Below are 21265 nucleotides of genomic sequence, written 5' to 3'. Positions count from 1 at the left end.
AGGAATGTGTTGGAATTATGATGATTGATTAATTAATATTTATCAATAATTATAATTAAAAATCATAATTTGACAAAATTAATTTCTTAACCAAAATCCTCATTTATGAATCGAGACCAGAGATGTCTTCTGGTGTTGTGGCTCAACGCCTTTGATAATTACAACCGTTAAATACTCCATAATAATTAATAATTATTACTAGATGTCACTGTTTAATCGACCATTTCTGCCGAAACGTGGGGAAATTTAACCTCATCTTGACTGACGAATCACTCTTGCACAAAATAAACACAAACGACTTCTCTTTATCTACGTGAATATTTATTAAATCACAGCCCTGATACAATCCGCTCTTCCGATTTAATAATCCTCACCTACTCAAACATGCAACGTTCTACACAAAAAGGGGTAAAATATCTAACTAAACAAAATAAAGCAAAACAGCAGTGGGTGTGTATGGGATCAAACCAGTAGTTATGGCAAAAATGATAATATGACAAAGGGATGTGGTGGTGAGTGGAGGTTGGGAGCGTAGCCCAAACTGTAACTCGGTTATACTCACTCATAAAAACATCCCCCAACTCTGGGCGGGGTTGAGCACACAAAGAGTTATAAAACTTTTGCCGGCAAGCTAGTAGGCAGTAAAGTTGAAGACAAAGAAAATGGTGAATTTCCCCATGAGGTTATTATAACAGTTCAGTTTCACAGCACACCTGCACTTGCTCTCAGGTGTTAAAGAACCCTGCAAAGCACACACAAAGATGGGTAGCACATCGGCTTCCAGGCATCCAACACGACACACCAAAGTTTCAATAAAATGTTGATGCACATATAATTCAGAACACATTAGATTAAATGGCGACTCTAATCGCACTAAAAATCCTACTCTACCCTGCCCACGCCATTCCTAATAAAGAAATTAAAAAAAATAAATAAAAGGATGAGTTTTACTTTGTTGAAGTGTTCCTTCTGAGCAGTAAGTGAAGAAAAAAAAAAAGGGGTTGAAGAGCTCCCGTGCGTCTGCAGTTAAACTCCAAGAAAGTGGTCAATCTCCGTCCTCTGGCCTCCTTGGCGAAAAGGAAAAATATGATCTGACCGTGAGCAGTCGACTAGAACCAAGCAAGGAGGGAAAGTTGCGTCCCCTTGAAACTCCGTGGTTTTGGTTACGTGTTAAACTCACGTCTTCGATCGGCAAAGTGAAATATCTGGCCTTCTCATTCCAGAAACCTCTTTTATGAATTTTTTGTTGGCCAACGAAGGAGAATAAATGAACACTCCACGTGGGACCTCTTCTTCTCCAGAGGATGCTTCAGTTGCGTGGTCACCGTGTCAAGGACTCCAGCTGAAGACAGCTTCTTTCAAATGTTCGCCTTCCTATATTGCCTCCTGTGATGTCAGACCTGGGACGGCCCCGTCACATCAGCCGCAGTGGCCGCTGGGTTTTATAGGACAGACTATCCTGCGGTACAAAATGGCCGATGACGCAGTAAAGGCATAGTGGCTTCCAGCAACGTGCAAATGGTCCAATATTCAGCAAACAAGTGGTCCAACAAATGAAATTGTTGATTGGGTGAATTTTATCAATAAATCTCACACTTAATCTCACAATAATATGAGTGGTACATGTTGCAATAATACATTAGGTACTAATTGCCCAACCTATTGTAAAAATTAAAGCCAGTTGTTTTTAAGAAATCGTATTATTGAAACCTACTGTTAGGCAGCTTATATAAAAATAGTTATCAATGTGAAGCTGGCAGGAGATATAAATCCATTTAAACAACCTAGAATTGGAACCAGATTTTTAACAAGGAAAGTTAGATCCTGTCCAAGCTTTTGTGATTAGTTATGTGTTTCCTTTTAAATGATAAACCCTGGTCTCCATATCTTGGATCAGTTTTAAGCTTCACCAGAGAAGAAATTAACAGTTCATTCTGCAGCTGATAAAACAATCTTGACTTATCCTTTCCTGATGGATTTATTCAGAGGGTCTGTGTTGTATCACATCTGAAAATCAGTCAAAACAGTACAAGCTCTACTTGCAGACATTTATTTTGGAAAATGAGACGTTGCTTTTGGCAACCCCGTCTGCTAAAGAGGAGTGTTGGATTGATTTAAAAAGCAACTGAACAAGACAGTAAGAGGATGGAGAAAAGCTGCCTTACAGGAAAACACAGACAAAAATAATTACACACAGGCTGATGTTTTAAACCTTTGTTTTTGTAAATTTACAGCATCATGAAGATCAAAGAACACAGAGGACATCTCAGCGATACAGTTAAGGAATACCTTAAAGCAGGGTTAAGTTCATCTGTAAATGGAAAGCGCACGACTGCAAGCATAAAAACACATAGATGTCCACCTAAACTGATTGGCTGGCCAAGGAGAGCATTAATCAGACAAGCAGACAACTAGAAGGGTGGCAGTATCCAGCTGTGGAGATGCTTTTCTGCAGAAGGGACAGGGAAACTGGTCAGAGTTGAGGGGGAGATGGATGAAGCTAAACACAAAGAAACCCTGGAACACCAGTTAGAGGCTGCAAAAGACTTGACAAGGGACAGAGGTTCATCTTCCAGCAGGACAACAACCCGGAACATACAGAGAGACATACCCTAGAAGCGTTAGCCAAAGTGAAAGGTGATTCTACAAACTGTAGGCTCAAGGGGTTTGGATACAGCTGCCCCACCCTACTTTTAAAATATTTTGTGAAAAAATCATGTGTCTTTTATCTTTACTTCAATTATGCTCTAGTGCTGGTCTATCACAAAAAATCCCAGTTTTGGTCGTAACATGACAAAATGTTAGGGGTATAAATACTTTTGCAACACACTACATGCTTGTCTGTATCTCCAACTTTGTCCATCAGTGAAGTATGTGTATTTCTAGGAACTCTGCCACCTGACTCTTGAAAAGCCATCCCTATTTGTAGCTGACATGAATTTTGGTGTCGCACACCAATGAGGCACGTGAGCGCATAGCCCGACCCAAATGGAGCAGCATATAGATTACAAGGCTGAAAGCCTCAGGATCAAGTTCACATGTTGCTGGGCTGCAATTAAGTTTGCATGAGTGTTGTTCTGTTAAAATATTAGTTTGTGATGCATTCATCATGGAGCACACATAGTTCAGGCTACAAGGAGGGGAAATAATCTGAACTCTGCAGGTGACAACATCCCAAAGAAAGTAACCCCATTCCCTTTGGGAAGCAGATGGCAGGGATAAGAGAGTGAGAGAGACAGCGATAGAGGAGAGGATGGAAGAGTTAAACAGCAGACTGGATGTGTGCAGGAAAGTGCTGAACTGCTGCAGTGCAGAACTGCACAAGGAGGGGGGGGGGGGCACATGTGTATCAACGTGCAGCAGCATCAATGACAAATCCTCTCCTAAAAACACAGGGCTAAAATCATTATACTAGCTTTTATGAACATGATGTAATGTGGTCACTCAGATACATTAAAAGATTTTGATGTGCCACACATGTTCATCACATGAACAACCTCACAGCTCTAAATTAATCTCCACAGTTAAGCCACTGTTGTTTCTTAAAACAGAGGCAAAAACGTCTGAATAATTTCAGCAAAACGATTAATTAAACACAAACTAACAGTGTATCCGAGTCAGTCAACGTCAATCTTTCTGTGCCCTTTATGACAGGTTAGTGTTTAGCTGGGAGGACCACTCTACTGTAAAATAAGCAGACCCAATCCAAACTTTGAATTGAGACGCAGCAGATACTCATTAATACTCATGTCAAATGGTAAAATGCAGCATAACTACTGCATTTCTTTGGATGGCTGGCAGTAATTAGCCACTTTTGATGCCAGCATATTAAAAAAAAGTCCACTACCAAGGCATTGGCCAGTATGAGATTCTCAGGGCATGATGACTTTCAGTAAAAAAACAATACATTCCACTGTATTAAGGAGTTTATACAAACATGTATAATAATTACAGTTCAGAAGAGGTCATCCATTACCTGTACTTATCATTTACAGTTTACAGAGTACTTGTAGTATAATAGTAATATATTATAGTATAATAAGCTGATAGTGGGCTAGTCAGTTGGGCTATCTGCTCACAGAGCCAGCCTGCTTTCATTACAGCATTATCTTAATAAGAGAAATAGGTGGTGCTTCTTTAGTTTCAATGGAATGACTGTCTGTGTCATGGCATGGAAACGAACCAATAAGTATTCTGTTCTTAAGAAATGTTCACATACTGATCATCTAATTATTATCTCTGGAAAAGAAAGTGGACAAGGTTAATTGCAGCTGAACAACAAAAATTGGTGTTGTAGTACTCATTAACTAAAGATAATGAAAACATGTATTCTACCTAAGCTAAATTACCCTACCCCCAATAGCAAGTTTTGCGCCCGCTGGCTGAAATAATTTTAGAGAGAAGATTCAGCAGCCCTTATGTCAAACTAGACAGTTCTTGAAATGGGATGGAGGGAGGGAAGACATGAAGGAAAGGTCTCGTAAGTTCGGGACTCAAACCTGGGACTTCTGTGTCGAGAACTGAGTCCTCCGTACATGAGTCGCACGCTCTTGGTGGACCGATGGGGGACCACAGGGGACCATGGCGATGGTGGCAGGGGTTCGTCTTGCAACCGGTGGGTTGCCGGTTCGACTGCCCGCTATGTCTGCCTGCCTTGCCTACTGATGGTGGTCAGAGCCTCACTTCTGTCAGTGCACCCCAGGGCAGCTGTGGCTACAATGTAGCTGTTATTGTGCGATTGTGTGTATGAAGGGGTGGATGACTGATTGTAATGTAAAGTGCTTCGGGGTCTCTGGGGACTTGATAAAGCGCTGTATAAGTACAATTCATTTACCATTTCTACTGCTAGGTCAATGTATGGTTTAGGGGTTAGTTCTGCTTCAGCTTTATTTATTTTTTATGATGGTCTCACATTTTCCTTAAGCACCCTCAGATACATGGGAGAACTCAAGATGGATTCTATAACAGTGAGCTGGCCAGTTCCTGCTACAGCAAAGGATCCTCGAACCATGACACCTCCAGCTCCAAGCGTCACAGTTGGACGCCTTCCTCAGGAGGTGTTCCAGGCACGTCCCACCGGGAGGAGGCCCAGGGGACGGCCCAGGACACGCTGGAGGGGCTATGTCTTTCGGCTGGCCTGGGAACGCCTTGGGCTCCCCCTGGAGGAGTTGGAGGAGGTGTCTGGGGAGAGGGACGTCTGGGTGTCTCTGCTGAGTCTGCTGCCCCCGCGACCCGGTCCCGGATAAGCGGAAGACAACGAGTACATCTTAAAAATCTCTTGAAAATCAGCATTTATCAAAGCGGTACCTAGCCACATACAATGATTGTGAAAAATCTCAGAGTAAGCAGCTATTTTTGGACAAAACGGACAAAAATGCAAATGTTTGAAGAGGTTAAATGACAGGCAGCCCTTTAAAAATCGATTTGGATCAATTCACCCATTCACCATTTCGTAATCATGCGTTGCCACTTGTCTCCTTCCATTGTATCCTGGACTATTTCATATGTTTTATACATGTACTCAACATAATGTATAATATAAATGAAGAATTATAACTGAAGAAAATTAAATGTTATTTATGTCTTAATTTAAAATGGTGGGTTTTTTTGGTAAATACGAGGTTACATTTCTGAAGAGGGTCCTCACCGAAGAAGCATAAATTATATAAGATATTAGAAGAATAATTAAATTTTTTTCAAATTTTTTAATTTAAGATAGTGTGTGTTCGTTGTAAATATAATGATTTGTGCGGACAAAAGGAAAGAAAAATGTATTTAGTCAAGTACAAAACAACCAAAACTGCAAAGATAAACAGCAAATAGGCCAAATGACCAGCAACCCCTTAAAAACACGAATATAATCCTCTGAAGCTATGAATAGTTCATATAAAAGCCCGAGATAATTTGAACAAAACAGAAGTTCTCTTCCAATGTTTGTTGCCCTCAACAGATCCAGAAAACATTTTGTGCCATTTGTTTTTCTTTCTTTCAAATCATTTTGGCTTAACATCAAACTTTTATAGCTTTAATTTGCCAAAAGGATATTTATTTTAACTTTTCTTTTTCAAATTGCCAGGTAGCACCCTTTTTAGTTTTTGACAACCAGATGATGCAACTGAAATGATAAGCGTGATTAAATGTTTGTGTTGGATAAACAGTTAAAGCTAAAAAAATGTCAATATCATGAAAACGTTCAATATTCTTTGTCACTCATTTCAGAAAGTGAAACTCATTATATAGATTTATTACACACAGAGTGAAAGATTTCAAGCTTTCAAGCTAGCAACATGTGTTGTGAATTGGCGCTATATAAATAAAACTGAATTGAATAGTTTCTTGTAATTTTGATGATTATAGCTTACAGATAATGAAAACCCGAAATTGAATATTGTGAACTCCTGTTGTTACACCCTAACGAGCTAATTAAATTGAAACATCTGCAAAGGTTTCCTGAGCCTCTAAATGGTCTGTCTGGGTCAGAAGGCTACAAAATAATGGGGAAGACCATCTTCTGGACAGATGTCCAGAAGACGGTCACTGACGCCCTCCATAAGGAGCATAAGCCATGAAAGGTCATTTCTAAAGAAGGTGGTTGTGTCAGATGCTCGACACAAAGAGAACACTTTTAGGGTAACTAATTTGCACACATTGGTTTTGTGTGAAAAAAAGCAAATACCCAGATCCTTAAAATCACAGGATATTAAGTCATATGCAGCCATGTCACATGTTGTCTGGAAATTTTCAGGGTTAACAAAGTGGGAAGATAACCCCATGCAAACCAGCTGACCAAGACATTTTGTGTCACCACTGTTTGGCCATTTCTTGTCTTTTCCCATAAAAGAAAGTAGGGAAAAATGTACATTAATAAAAATTTAAACAATATATCCAAACTAGAACTGAAGCTACGTCAGCTTGTGTTCTTTCTAGATTTTTAAAACTCATTTAAAATATACTGGAGAAATTAGCCCAACATGAGCAGACATGAGCAAACAGGAGCCAGGAACAGCTTGGTCATTCTGGTGAATATTTTTAGCCCTGCTAAATAATAAGCAGGCTAGCTAGCACTCTATCTGGCCTACATATCCACTGTAATCAGTCCTCCAACAGATTAGTTCACACAACACGCTAACCCACAGACGCCTATTTATGCTTGTGGCAACTTTCCTCTTTCCATGAGGTCCTCCGGGTGTCAGATAATAGGTTCTCACAGCAGTTCACACAGATGTTGTTTTGTGTTTGAAACTAGAAACAGAGTATATTCTGATATTCATTTATTTCTAATAGATTATAAGTGTGTTGCAGCCAGTTTGAGGGCACCGACCTCAAACACAAACTGTTATTTTAATCTGGGGGGCCTGTTTATCTGTCTAGACACGAGATGTCAACATGGTGTCTGGCATCTCACAAATTTAGCGCCAACTTTATGTAATACATTGACCCAAAAACCTTCATTTCAGAAGCTGCATGATGACCACCACTTGTGTAAAAGTCACGGTTACCCCTGCAGGTCAGGAAGTTTTAAAGACGGGAAGCAAGGGGGGGTTGACAAGCTGCTGACAGCAGCCTTGGCCTACTTCTGCCATGCAGTCACACTCCTCCAGTGTCAGCCTCACAACAGAACCGTATATGCAGTAACATCACCTGTGTCCCTTTCTGACTTCAAGACCCCTCAGCCACTGCTGCATTACTGCAACCTCCACCTCCATCCTGTACTTTTCACTCCAGGGGTGGGGGTTGCTAGTGCATGGGTGGCCTCCCCCTTAACCCTGAAGCTTTCAGCCTCAAGGGAGTCAAACAGGACATTAGAATAAAACAAACATGCAAAGTAGTGATGCAGATCAACTCTCTCTGTTTGCCATTTCATCTTTGTGAGATGCCACTATGCACCATCCGTCACACTTCCTTGACATGTTTTATAAAGAAAAATATGCCCTTGAAGCTGCCTTTGAGTCACTGAAAACCTTCCTCAGCTCACCCTGTGAGCCTGCATTCTGATAAAAGCCAGACACAAATGGTTTATGTCTCGCAACCAACATTATTGCTTCACTTCAGCTGCTTTTGACACAGAGCCAAGAGGAACGGTAACAGCATGTACAGACCTGTTCGGAGTAGCGTTAAACCTGAAGTTGGCAAGTTTTAAACCCTGCCCACTCATCTAATGGAATATTCCACTGCTCAGCACAAGGACCTGCAGTCTTACTCAATCCTGCACGCATGCTTGACGCAGATAAAAAAAAAGCCAAACGCAATCAACAACGGCAAATTCACTGACCTTCACACAAAAACAGCAAAGAGCAGCAAACGGATTTAGACAAATACATGCAAATAAGGCAGGGAAGGTCATTATTTTACTTCCATAGAAGCATGTCTGAGTACATTTTACAGCAACAATGTCATTTTACTTTTTTGTTTCCCTTTTATTCTATTTCCTTAGTTATCAGCCAAGAATGATACCTGACAATATATTTTTCCTCATTTGCATACAGACCTTATTATAATTTAGCATCTAACAAGACGTGCCAAAAAACAACTGTGAGAAAAACAACGGAAAAAAAAACTTGCATTGTGCCGGACTGTGAAGTAGACAGCGTATAACATGGTGAGAAAGCATACATCTCACTCCAACTTTAGGTCAGTTAGGATCACCAAAACTATTTCATTTTTCTAAATGCCACAATAGTGGGAAACAGAAACGTTTTTGAAACCTCATATGACCCGAGACAAACATCTTGGTTAAGCTACCACAAGCTTCTCACAATAGTTTTCTGAAATTTTGGCCAATTCCTCCAGACAGAACCGGAGTAACTGAATCAGGTTTGTAAGCCGCCTCACTTGCACACACTTTTCAGCTATGGCCACAAATTGTCTACAGGTTTAACATTAGGATTTTACAATAGCCACCCTAAGACATTGACTTTGTGTCCCTAATCCACCTTATAATTAATTTAGCGGAATGGTTGGAGTATTCATCTGTTTGGAAGACACATACAGTGCCTTGCGAAAGTATTCGGCCCCCTTGAACTTTTCAACCTCTTGCCACATTTCAGGCTTCAAACATAAAGATATAAAATTCTAATTTTTTGTGAAGAATCAACAACAAGTGGGACACAATCATGAAGTGGAATGAAATTTATTGGATGTGTCAAACTATTTTAACAAATAAAAAACTGAAAAGTGGGGCGTGCAATATTATTCGGCCCCCTTGCATTAATACTTTGTAACACCACCCTTTGCTGCAATTACAGCTGCAAGTCGCTTGGGGTTTGTCTCTATCAGTTTTGCACATCGAGAGACTGAAATTCTTGCCCATTCTTCCTTGCAAAACAGCTGGAGCTCAGTGAGGTTGGATGGAGAGCGTTCGTGAACAGCAGTCTTCAGCTCTTTCCACAGATTCTCGATTGGATTCAGGTCTGGACTTTGACTTGGCCATTCCAACGCCTGGATACGTTTATTTGTGAACCATTCCATTGTAGATTTGGCTTCATGTTTTGGATCATTGTCTTGTTGGAAGATAAATCTCCGTCCCAGTCTCAGGTCTCTTGCAGACTCCAACAGGTTTTCTTCCAGAATGGTCCTGTATTTGGCCCCATCCATCTTCCCATCAATTTTGACCATCTTCCCTGTCCCTGCTGACGAAAAGCAGGCCCAAACCATGATGCTGCCACCACCATGTTTGACAGTGGGGATGATGTGTTCAGGGTGATGAGCTGTGTTGCTTTTACACCAAACATATCGTTTTGCATTGTGGCCAAACAGTTGGATTTTGGTTTCATCTGACCAGAGCACCTTCTTCCACATGTTTGGTGTGTCTCCCAGGTGGCTTGTGGCAAACTTTAAACGAGACTTTTTATGGATATCTTTGAGAAATGGTTTTCTTCTTGCCACTCTTCCATAAAGGCCAGATTTGTGCAGTGTATGACTGATTGTTGTCCTATGGACAGACTCTCCCACCTCAGCTGTAGAGCTCTGCAGTTCATCCAGAGTGATCATGGGCCTCTTGGCTGCATCTCTGATCAGTCTTCTCCTTGTTCGAGATGAATGTTTAGAGGGACGGCCGGGTCTTGGTAGATTTGCAGTGGTCTGATACTCCTCCCATTTCAATATGATTGCTTGCACAGTGCTCCTTGGGATGTTTAAAGCTTGGGAAAATCTTTTTGTATTCAAATCCGGCTTTAAACTTCTCCACAACAGTATCTCGGACCTGCCTGGTGTGTTCCTTGGTCTTCACGATGCTCTCTGCGCTTTGAACAGAACCCTGAGACTATCACAGAGCAGGTGCATTTATACGGAGACTTGATTACACACAGGTGGATTCTATTTATCATCATCAGTCCTTTGGGACAACATTGGATCATTCAGAGATCCTCACTGAACTTCTGGAGTGAGTTTGCTGCACTGAAAGTAAAGGGGCCGAATAATATTGCACGCCCCACTTTTCAGTTTTTCATTTGTTAAAAAAGTTTGACACATCCAATAAATGTCATTCCACTTCATGATTGTGTCCCACTTGTTGTTGATTCTTCACAAAAAATTAGAATTTTATATCTTTATGGTTGAAGCCTGAAATGTGACAAAAGGTTGAAAAGTTCAAGGGGGCCGCATACTTTCGCAAGGCACTGTAAGTGCCCAAATTTGACTTTCTGGGGGATGTATTGAGCTGTAGCTCCACATAATGTTCTTTCCTTAAGATGACATCTTTTTTGTGAAGTGAACCAGTCCCTAATGCAGCAAAAAACACATAAAAAATGGTTCCACCTCAATACTTCACAATAGGGATGATGTTATTAGGCTTGCAAGATCCCCTTTGATCCTCCAGATGTAACAATGGTCATTATGGTCTTAGACTTTAAATTTACTTTTAACAGACCGTAGGAAATGTCTCCAAAATATTTAAGTCTTTGTCCCTGAGTGAATTTACAAACTGTAATCCGGGTTTTTTTGCTTAAGGAGGAACTGATTCTTCCTCGCTGAGTGGCCTCCTTTCACTGTGGATAAAGACACTCTTGCCAGCTTCAGCCAGCATATTTGCATGGTCTTTTGTTTTGTTCTGCAGTGGAAATCAACATTTCACACCATAATTGTTTAACTGTTTAAACAATGAACGTGGCACCTCCAAGCACCAGGCATCTGGAAAATGTGATATTAAATAAATTTCTACATACAGAACTCAAAAATCTACCAAAAATCTACAAAGCTGCATTTCAATAAGTTCTCAGTATGTGTTCATCCAACATGACTTTGTGTAACTTTAAAATCCATCACTGACACAGATGAAACTTAATTTAGGGAAGTATAAGAAAGGATGTTCTGTTGAAGGAAACTACTGAGAGAAAACTGAGTGAGTGAGCGGCTATCATTCTGAGCATCTCATTACAGCGTTAATGACATTACTGGCACTCGGCCAGGTATCTTCCAAGACAACAGAGCTCCTCTCTCTCCCTCTCATACAGAGTGCAGGCCCATTCAGATGGTGTTGTCTGTAGAAACCCTGTTCACATACAGAAGGGAGACAATCAGTGCACTGTTTGGTTTTTAAGTGAAAACTCCAATATTCTCAAAATTGGAAATGAGCTCGCTTGGTTTTCTCCAACCTTGAACAGCCCCTTTTCTAACGTTTTAGCCTGTAAATGCAAAATATCAAAACATTTTATATAAGGCCATTTTAGGTGGCTTAAAAGGGTTTATTTTGTATTCCACCTAAAATCAAAACAGATTTGTGTACATATATTATAAACTAAAAAAAAGACTTTTCCATGTGCAGAAATTAAAGAATGCACACGGACCATCTCAAAGATACATACAAATTTAACTGCAGTCAAGCAAACAACTGACTTGAACATGTTTGAGGAACAATATCTTCATATTTCACGTAAAGTACGTTGACTGCTAAAAGGTAAACTTTAACTGTGACAGCAAGCAGCAAACGCTGGAGAGATAAGTTTGCACACGGAGGGTGTGGTGTGCTTGCTTGACCCGAACAAACTAAAGCGAGCCAAGATGCACCACACCAAAACAGACCTTGCACCAGACATCTCTGGCATCCGGTCAGCCTTCTTTGTGGCCATTTCATCAGAAAGAGGGACTTTCTGATGAAATGGCCACTGACTCATTCTCTGTTGAGAATGAGTCAGTGAAAGTGATATTGGAAAGGAGCCAAATGGACAGAGACAAAATTACTTTGGAGAAGGTTTGAGAATAGAAACTTTAAATTTAAATTCGATAACAGCAGATGCATTGATGGGAGAAGACAGCTCACTGATAGAGTAATGCATTCGTTTTTGGCTGCAGAGCCAAACACTCCAACATTGCTTTTTTAAAGAAATGTAAGAGAATATGTAATCTGATCTCCAACTAAGCCAGGCTGACTCTGGATTTGTTTGGGAATGTAGAACAAATCTGTCTCACCAGTGAATGTTGCCATATAGACCACACAGACACCACTTAAACATGTATATGAATTTCACATAAATGCTGTGATAATGATTTTAAAAACACTACTTTATGCAGATACTCTGTCTGCAGCAAAGAAAATTTGCTCACCTCCGTATGCTGAATGCTTACAGTGGCTGACCTGGCAGGGTAGCTGACCTGAATTCCTGAACAACTGGGCATATAATTATTTGACCACTTAGTTGTGCATTAGCCATCGAGCTCTCAGCCCAAGATGGTCTGGCAAAGTAAGGAAATAGAAAAAAGAACTAACAAAAAACTGTGACACAGCTCCAAAAACTGACTGCGTCCTTTTACATTAGCACACCGAATTTCACTTTCTTTCTTCCATTATATTAAATAGGGACACAGCATAAATGATAAACAGGACCCGATTTCTCTCAAAATGTGTTACTGTCTTACACAAGTAAAGTAACAATACATCCAGCTCCTAAGATGAGATGATACAAAATACTGGGTTGCTGAGAATGAGTTGTGACAAGATTTTAGCAATATTTTTAAGCAAATGAAGAATCCATATTTTTTTTAGCTTCACAGTAAAAGGCTTAATAAATGATAAACCGTATTCAGGGTAGGAGAATCCAGTTTCTCTACAAGTCTACATATTGCAGTTTTAAGCTTGTCTGGGTTTAACGTGGTCTCGATGCCAAAGAGCTTTTTAAAAATCCTTTCTTTGTGCGTTCACAAGTAGAAAACAGGTTTCAGGTTTACAGCTTCAGTTGCTGTCCACATCTTATGACTGATAACTTAATACAATGACATTGTTTAATTCTCTCTGCAAATTTTAGCTTTAATTTAGATGCAAATGTCCAGAAAATCCTACAAGGACATTTTAATGCTGCGATCTTGTCTTGAATTTACACAAATGTAAAAGGTGCTTTTAAGTTCATAAACAAACATGTCAAGATGAGGAACAGTGCGGTTAAAAGTTTTCACAAATTATCCAATTCAAAATCTACTTTCCTGCTCTTCCAGAGCCTTTTTGCCTCATCGTCATCAGTATTTTCTCCAGCTGTCATGATAACGCAGATGTTCATAAATCCAAATTTCTATAAAACGACCTCTCAGGAAATGCACGAAAGAGGATGACTCAGGGTCGTGTCAACACCACGAACACACGATACCTTCGTGTTTTTGAACAAAACTGACTGATAATGATGGTTGCACGCTTTAGCAGACCGCAGGGCACTGGGGGTCACATCATATCTGGAATCGTGGACATTTTTGTCAACTTTTTCAAGGTCGTTCAACACATTTGATTGTTTTCAGTTGTTGTGTTTGGTGAGATTTGGCAGAAGAAGATCTTAGGGCCTGTTTACCAAGAAGCCCAATTTACACTTAATTAAATAAATGACAGAACAGCAGCTGTTCGTCCTTTAAGTGCAACATGTCTCATAACATTAAAACACTATGTGACTTTATTTATGGGTGTGACAAAAATGGCTTTCGGGAGACTTTCCATTCATTAACACATTAAAAACTTTAAAAGAGAGCATAAAATCTAATTCATAGTACTAAACAAAAACGTGCACTCAATCACCTGAGGAAGGCTAAAATCATCTAGTCATCAAATCATCATGCTCTTAGATCACTACAGCGACTGATTTAACTGCAATTGTTTCTACGGTGAAAAATGCATTTTCCATGTTTAAATCTCAGCATCTAAGCTGTGTTATTTTGACAGCAGAAATGTAGCTTCAGTGCAAAACACTGTTTTCCCTGACTGTAAGTGACGAGTTTAAATGACTGGGAATAAAAAAAAACATTAAAGAAGCCGTTGGGTTCAGGAGGAATGAGAACAAATAATAAATGAAAAAGGAGTCGTGAATAACAAAAGAAATAAAATTTTGCTCAAAATGCAGAGAGGATGGGAAGTCAGCCAAGTGAAAAGTCTTTATTACTACAGCGATTGTGTGCAGCAGATCTAGTGGAGATAAGGAGGTTACTGATGGCCCTGTTGTAAGTGAGAAAACAAACTTCGGCTCCTTTCTTTTCCCTCTGGTTTCTTCAGATCTGTACTCAAGAGCCACACAGGAGTAGGGAGTGGGGTTATGTACACAAAGGATCAGAGCTCAGGATTAAAAATACAAAACAAAACTAATCTGGCGTCTATGTGCGTTGGACCGAGAAAAAGGGACAGAAAGAGGACCGAAAATGAGGACCGAGAAAGAGGGAAGCTGAGAATATAACCTCAAGTTATATCTGATATGGGGGATACATGAAATAACCACATTTGATTTTAATCACTTTGACTTCCTGCTAAAAATTTTTTTTTTTCACTGCGGCTGAAGTTACTCTACTGCACGATTAGCATGAAATTACTGATGCAAGAACCAGTAACTAAAAAAATCTTCACTCCAAACCAATACAACAGTTTACAGTGATTTTTTTAACCATTTTATATAGGAGTAGTAAATGCTGCAAGTCAAATTAAAAGCAATCCGGTGGGTTTCCTTAGATAGAAAACCTTTTAACCAATTGGAATAACAAACTGAACTTGTTTTTTTTTTTTATTGTGAAGTGTCTTAAGACGACATATGTTTTGTACAGGTGCTATTTAAATAAACCGAATTGAATTATAAGATGCCACAAAGTGCTGAAGAGTTTAACGTTTTCTCTAGCTGTAAGAAACACTGAGTAGCTCTGCCCCCACCCCACCTGTTGCTACCCACTGTTTGGTAAAAAACACAGGAGCACCACCCATCACTTTTATTTATGCAGAGCCGTTTTAAATTTATAGTTGGCAAGCCATGTTTCTAAAGCAGCCGATTGCAGGCTAGCCACCAGAGCAGTTAGCCCTACTAAGTAGAAAATACCATCTTGAAAATTCCAAATAGCTTTGATCCACCATTATCTAGACCAACCTTTTTTGTACATACACATAGACAATTTTTGCTGTCTAAGGCAGTGATTCCCAACCGGGGGTACTCGTACCACTAGTGGTACATGAGCAAATTGCAGGGAGTACGTGGAAATATTTTAATATTTTATTTCCAAGATGACGGGTAAATATGATCAGTCAGTAGAGATAATTCTTGGATGCGTGATGCTTTATAAGTACCCAGGTGCTGGAACAGCAAAATGGCTCAGGGGGTACACAAGTCAAAAAGGATTGGGAACAAAAAGGTTGTCCATAGTTGCATTTATTGTAATTGGGAAAAACAACAAATTTAGCCACGTTTCAGTAAATGGATGGTGATATTTTGATATTTACCCTCAATAAGACATTAAATAAAAACTGACTTAAACAAAGATGAGTTTTATTCCATTTAAAAACAAACTTGAAATTTCTAAAAAGCTAATTTTATTTTTACCCTTTGTTATTTCCTGTATGAGTTGTACAAAACATCAACAGCAAAAAAAAAAAAAAAACCATTAAGAGCAGATAATACAGGACACATCACCAGATAAAAGTACTGGACCAGAATAGTCTTAAACAAAATGTCCCCGTTATTGCACATGTCAGCTTCAAGGAACCTGAGAGCTGACTAAGTTTTCAGCAAGACCCAGAACTTTTTCACGTGATACAGAAACAGATCTAGGGTTATAGCGAGTGCAATGACCCACAATGCAGTGTTTAGTCAGTTCAGTCTGAATAAAATATTTTGAACATCCTTTACTACTAAAACGTTTCTTTTTAAACTTAAAAAACACACAACACTGTTTATCATTTAAAATATGCATGTGTGCCTCTTTTTGTGCTTCTAAATCAATCTGCAAGTAAACTACCTCAATAATAAGTAATAAGGGATTTATTTGTTTTGCTGTTACAGCTCGAGATGACAAGAAGCCAACTAATCTATAGCTCTCATTTTATTTATTGAAATACACTCCGGCTCTGTGTCTTAACTGACAAATATTGATGTATTTATCTTATAAAAGTTGAGGTCATTGCGTGTGTCCACATGTGTTCATGAGCCATTCTCAGCTTGTGACCACTGGGTGCATCTTATGAGTCGGAAAATAACCCGATGCTGACACAGCAGCCGTTGATCGTCAGCAAAGACTTCATCAAGGAGGAAGTCGAATGCTTTCACTTCAGGATAAACCAGCTGCTCGCAAACACAGACACAGAAAAAGCAAAACTTAAACTGCAATGCGAACAAAACCAGGAGACTAAAACATTTCAAAGGAAGGAGTTTCCTCAGAGGTAGCGCGTTTCTTCTGAAGAACCAGTCAGGTGACTCCGCATACCAATGAAGCACTTCATAACAGTATTGTTCAGATTTACAATACTGACGTGAACAAAATAAGTGGGTCATATTTACTTTACGGGTTTAGGTATGGGCTAAGCATCCAAGGGAGACTCACCAAAAGGCATTGAAAGCTTCATAGATGTCCCCGAGACGTTGTTCCTTTGGTACAGGCTGTAATTGTAAAGCTCTGCACTCAAGCCTGAACCAAGAACAAAAACACAAAGCAAGGAGGTGAAACTTAACAAATCAGCACACAGTGTGTACAGAGCAACCCTAATTCAGCTTTCACTGCACATTAAATCATCACATCACCAAACACACGAGCACCTGCTCTGTGGGAAAAAAACACAAAAGTCAATTAAGTTTTTTGCATCTCTGCAGGATTTGGATTCAGATATTTACACATACAGCATCTTGCAAAAGTATTCACACCCCATGAACTTCTTTACATTTTGTCACATAACAGACACAAACTTTAAAGGTACTTTATTAGGATTTTTTCAGACTGTACAACAGAAAGTAGTACATAACTGCCATGAGGATGGAAAATGATCCATGGGTTTGGATTATGTCTTTTAAAATTAAAAAAATCTGAAAAGTGTGGCATGCTTTTGTATTTGGGGGCTGAATGAAAAGGCAGCCAAGAGGCCCATGGTAACTCTGGAGGAGCTGCAAAGATCCACAGCTCAGGTGCATGTGAATCTCCACAGATTACTCATGCCATCTCCACAAATCTTGCCTTTATGGAGGAGTGGCAAGAAGAAAGTAATTGAAAGAGAGCCATCATTACCACAAGTCATTTACAGGACAAAGAAAAATGTGGTAGAGCGTGCTCTGGACAGAAGAGACCACTGAATGTTTGGGAATTCAAGCAAAATACTGTGTGTTGCAGAAAACTAACACTGACCATCACCCTCAACACAACACGATGAAGCATGGTGTTGGCAGCATCATGCTGCCAGGACATTTTTTTCATGGCCATGGAACCTGGTCAGAGTTGATGGGAAAATGGGTGGACCTAAGTACAGGGTGGGGTGGAGGTTCATCTTCCAGAAGGACAACAACCCTAAACATACAGCCGGCGTGACAATAAAATAGCTTTGATTAAGCATGTTTGTGTATTAGAATGGCCCTGTCAAAGTCCAGGCCCAAATCAGAATCAGTAATAAGACTTAAAAATTGGTGTTCACAGAGACTCGCCATCCAACTGGACTAAGCATGATCCGTTGTGTAAAGAAGAATGGGCAAAAATGTCAGTCTCTAGATGTGAAAAGTTGGTAGAGACAAACCCCAAAAGACTTCCCAAAACAATGTATTTAAGTGTTTGTAAGGTGACAAAGAGTAAAAAATGTGTAAGGCTTACAAATACTTTTGCAATGCAGCATTTGCCTAATTTTTTTTTGACTTTATCTAATGAAAAAATAAATAAATAAACAATTGAGCATTTTGTTAAAATAAAAATGTGGAGGTTTACCCCTATCACCATAGGCAAAACAAGCTAAAAGTGCTGTTTATTGATACTTAATACTAAAAACTTGAATTTAAAATCTGAAAAGCAGATTTTCAGCAAACCTTCCAAAACTAGCAATCTCCTGAGACCTTGACAGGTGATACAAGTTGTAGTCATGCAGGAAATAAGACCTTTAAAGCAAATATTGACAAAGGTTTGAGCTTCACACTTTCCCTTGTTGTTTTAACCGAGTCTTCCTGGTTAATAACAAAAGAAGCTGCAGTGAAATAAACGAAGCATTTGTTCAAACTCCAACAACAATCACGGTGAGCCCCCCTTTTATAAAATCATTATTCTGAAATTCTAATACTGCACATTTCCTAATAAACGCGGGCTATAATTAAGCAACCTCAGATATCCAATAAACTAATGTGTCTCTCTTCCTCCTCCTCCTTGCAGCAGCAACCTGAGATGCTAAGTAGCCAGACTCTCAGAGCCAACCACCACCACCACCACCACCACCACCAGCAGCAGCAGCAGCAGAGGTGGGGTAAAATCCGTCCCCCCCACCAGTGACTGTTGTTGCTGTTCTTAACCAGACACTGGGCTCACCTCGCCGGGTCGTTGACAGCCAGCTGGCTCCGTGTTTTTGTCCTCCGGCAGGTCGGACTGTCGCTGTTCTGGCTCTGTGGCAGAATGTTACGGCTGCGCAGACGGTCCGCTGCTCCTAGACTGAAGCCGGGGCTTTAAATGCGCCTTTAAAGGAATATCTGTCGGAAGACGGGACTTCCGTCGACGACGCGACTTGTTTTGCATAAGGGGGCGGAGCTCTCTCTTGAGTGACGTCATCACGACATATCTGCTTGTCAACCAAGTGGCAGCTTATTTACTTATTTATGTATTTATTTGATGAATGCTTTTAAATAACATTAAATAATAACCATGTAGAAATTTTAAATAAAATAATGGCATTATTGAAAATTCCAACAGTAAAAACAGCGCCATGAATAAATAAAGAGAAGAAATACATAAAGACAAAAATAAACAAATGATCGGTTGCAAATTTATTTGATGACAATAAAACAGTTAATTTGATTTTGTCCAATTAAAGGAACCACATTTGATGTGTCAGCTAGCGCTGCTCCCACATAGCAGGATGACCGACGAGAAAGCAAATTACAATTTTCTTTTTTATTCGTACAAATTCAGGCTAGTTGAGAGTTAAATATGGTGGAGAATATGTCATGCTGTGGGCCTGTTTCTTTTTCAAAGCCCTTGAAATCTGAAAGTGCAGGAGGTATTTGAAATACCAAGGTATTTCAAATAAAAAACTGATGGACACTGATAGAAATCTGAATTTGGCTCATTATAAGACCTTTAAACAGGATGATGATGAAGACCACTCAACGCAAAAATTGTTCACCAAAGGCAACCTAACCATCTTTTATGGTCATCTCAGTCTCAAAGCCTAAATCTTATAGAAAACAAGCAGAGTGAACTGAAGGGACCATAAGAGAGGAGTAAAGACTGAATAATTTAAGAGTAAGAATTTACAACTAAAAGCTTAAGGTAACTTTAGGCTTTTTACACATCATTATCAGGATGCCGTATTTTTCAGCATCTGTTTGTAAAGGCAACAGATGCAACATTGCACTACAGAGAGCAGCTGTGACTTTGTACTGTAAAGCACTGTGTCTTTGGCAGAACAACAGACGTTTTTTTCATGCAAGCTGCACCCTAATCAGTATATTTTTGGGACTTCCTATTCCTGAAACTCACTTTTACCAAGAAAAGATTTATGGATTAGAGGAAAGTTATTAAAAACTGAGCAAGAGACACTAAACGCATCCTATCAACGACTAAAGCTAAGGGACAAGTGGAGTTGCATGCTGGGAGATTAACAGCTGCTTATGGCTTTATGTTACCAAACAATGCCCAGAACAGTCACACAAAGTGCAGACTGTTGAAAATGCCAGAGGCCTCGAGGTGAAAAACACCTCCATCAGCCCCACAGGGGATTAGCTGCCATGCAGGGATTTAGTGTTTTGCTCAAGGACACTCGAGCAGGGCGGGCTCTGTCTGTTTGACTTTGTTTTGTCTTCCACCGTGCCTACAGCAGGGAGCTGAATGGCTCCTTTACTTCCTGTAGGGTTGCTTTTTAAATTAGAGCTGGCATGATTTGGAAACTCAATAACAAATTAGCAAACTGATACAAAAACATCAATCTATACTCAGTGAACAGACGTAAATTTGATTTGAAGCAATATATTGGCTGTTGATTAGTTTGTGACCTCATTGTGCTGCTATTTACTGGACTAAGTAGAATTACTTGTATCCTCAAAACTCTGGAAACAACTGATTAAGGTTCTTTTTGAAACAACTTTTTGGTGTGAAACTGCGCCCTCTACTGATATATGTCAGGAAGTGCACAATATGCATCAGACAAGAATGAGAAGCTCACTATGGTTACTTAAAATAAAAATACGAGATTTTCATAGTATCACAGTATTTAAACTAAAAATAAGAAAATATATACATCAATCCACTTGCTGATATTTAAAACAGATATTCCACAACTATTCCTCCTGCCACTAAGATAATATACCATATTGATGATTGCAGTTATAATGTTATTTACAACATTTATTTAATTATCTACAAAATTTTGTTTAGATTATAATAAAGGCATATGAGATGGTTGAACAATCAAGCTATCTACCTAATGGGTATGTCAGTCATAGCTAACCAACTGTAGTTTTAAACAAGTGCTACATTAATCAAAATGTCATACTTTTCCCAATTTGATTATCAATTCACTTTTCAGTTGTTTTGTGTATTCCTTTTATAGACCAAAGTTAAATGTTTGTGCAATTTTATATACTCCCATAAATGTGAATACAGTGCTTCAAAAAGGTATTTGACACATTACAGCTCCCTTGTTTTTACAGTTTTTCCACACTTAAATATTTCAGGCCGTCAAACTAACTTTAAAATCAGACCAGAATTAATCTGAATACATGCAAAAAGCAGTTTTCATATGTTTATTTCTTTATTAAGTGAAAAAACAAATCCCAACCAACCTGGCCCTCATACAGCTATTAACTGGTTCTTCCATTCTCGCTGGTGCAATATCTGGCAATGAGCCTCAACATCGCTGTGGAGGTATTTT

The 21265-nt window shown here is 39.4% G+C and overlaps 1 protein-coding gene across 1 annotated transcript in view; it reads right to left on the bottom strand.

Annotated features, from left to right (window-relative positions):
• Positions 1 to 18864, bottom strand: part of LOC124879309 (solute carrier family 45 member 4-like) — a 68466-nt gene extending 49602 nt beyond the window's left edge. Inside the window, exons 1-2 of the mRNA XM_047383800.1 lie at positions 18709 to 18864; positions 16762 to 16845 (exon numbers count right to left, since the gene is read on the bottom strand). The gene's annotated coding sequence lies outside the window, so the exon portion shown is untranslated. The remainder of the gene's footprint in view (positions 1 to 16761; positions 16846 to 18708) is intronic.
• Between the last annotated feature and the right edge of the window lie 2401 nt (positions 18865 to 21265).

This window comes from Girardinichthys multiradiatus, chromosome 13 (assembly GCF_021462225.1).
Source record: "Girardinichthys multiradiatus isolate DD_20200921_A chromosome 13, DD_fGirMul_XY1, whole genome shotgun sequence".
In the NCBI taxonomy this organism is placed as follows: domain Eukaryota; kingdom Metazoa; phylum Chordata; class Actinopteri; order Cyprinodontiformes; family Goodeidae; genus Girardinichthys; species Girardinichthys multiradiatus.
This window is presented reverse-complemented; position numbering and strand designations above follow the sequence as displayed.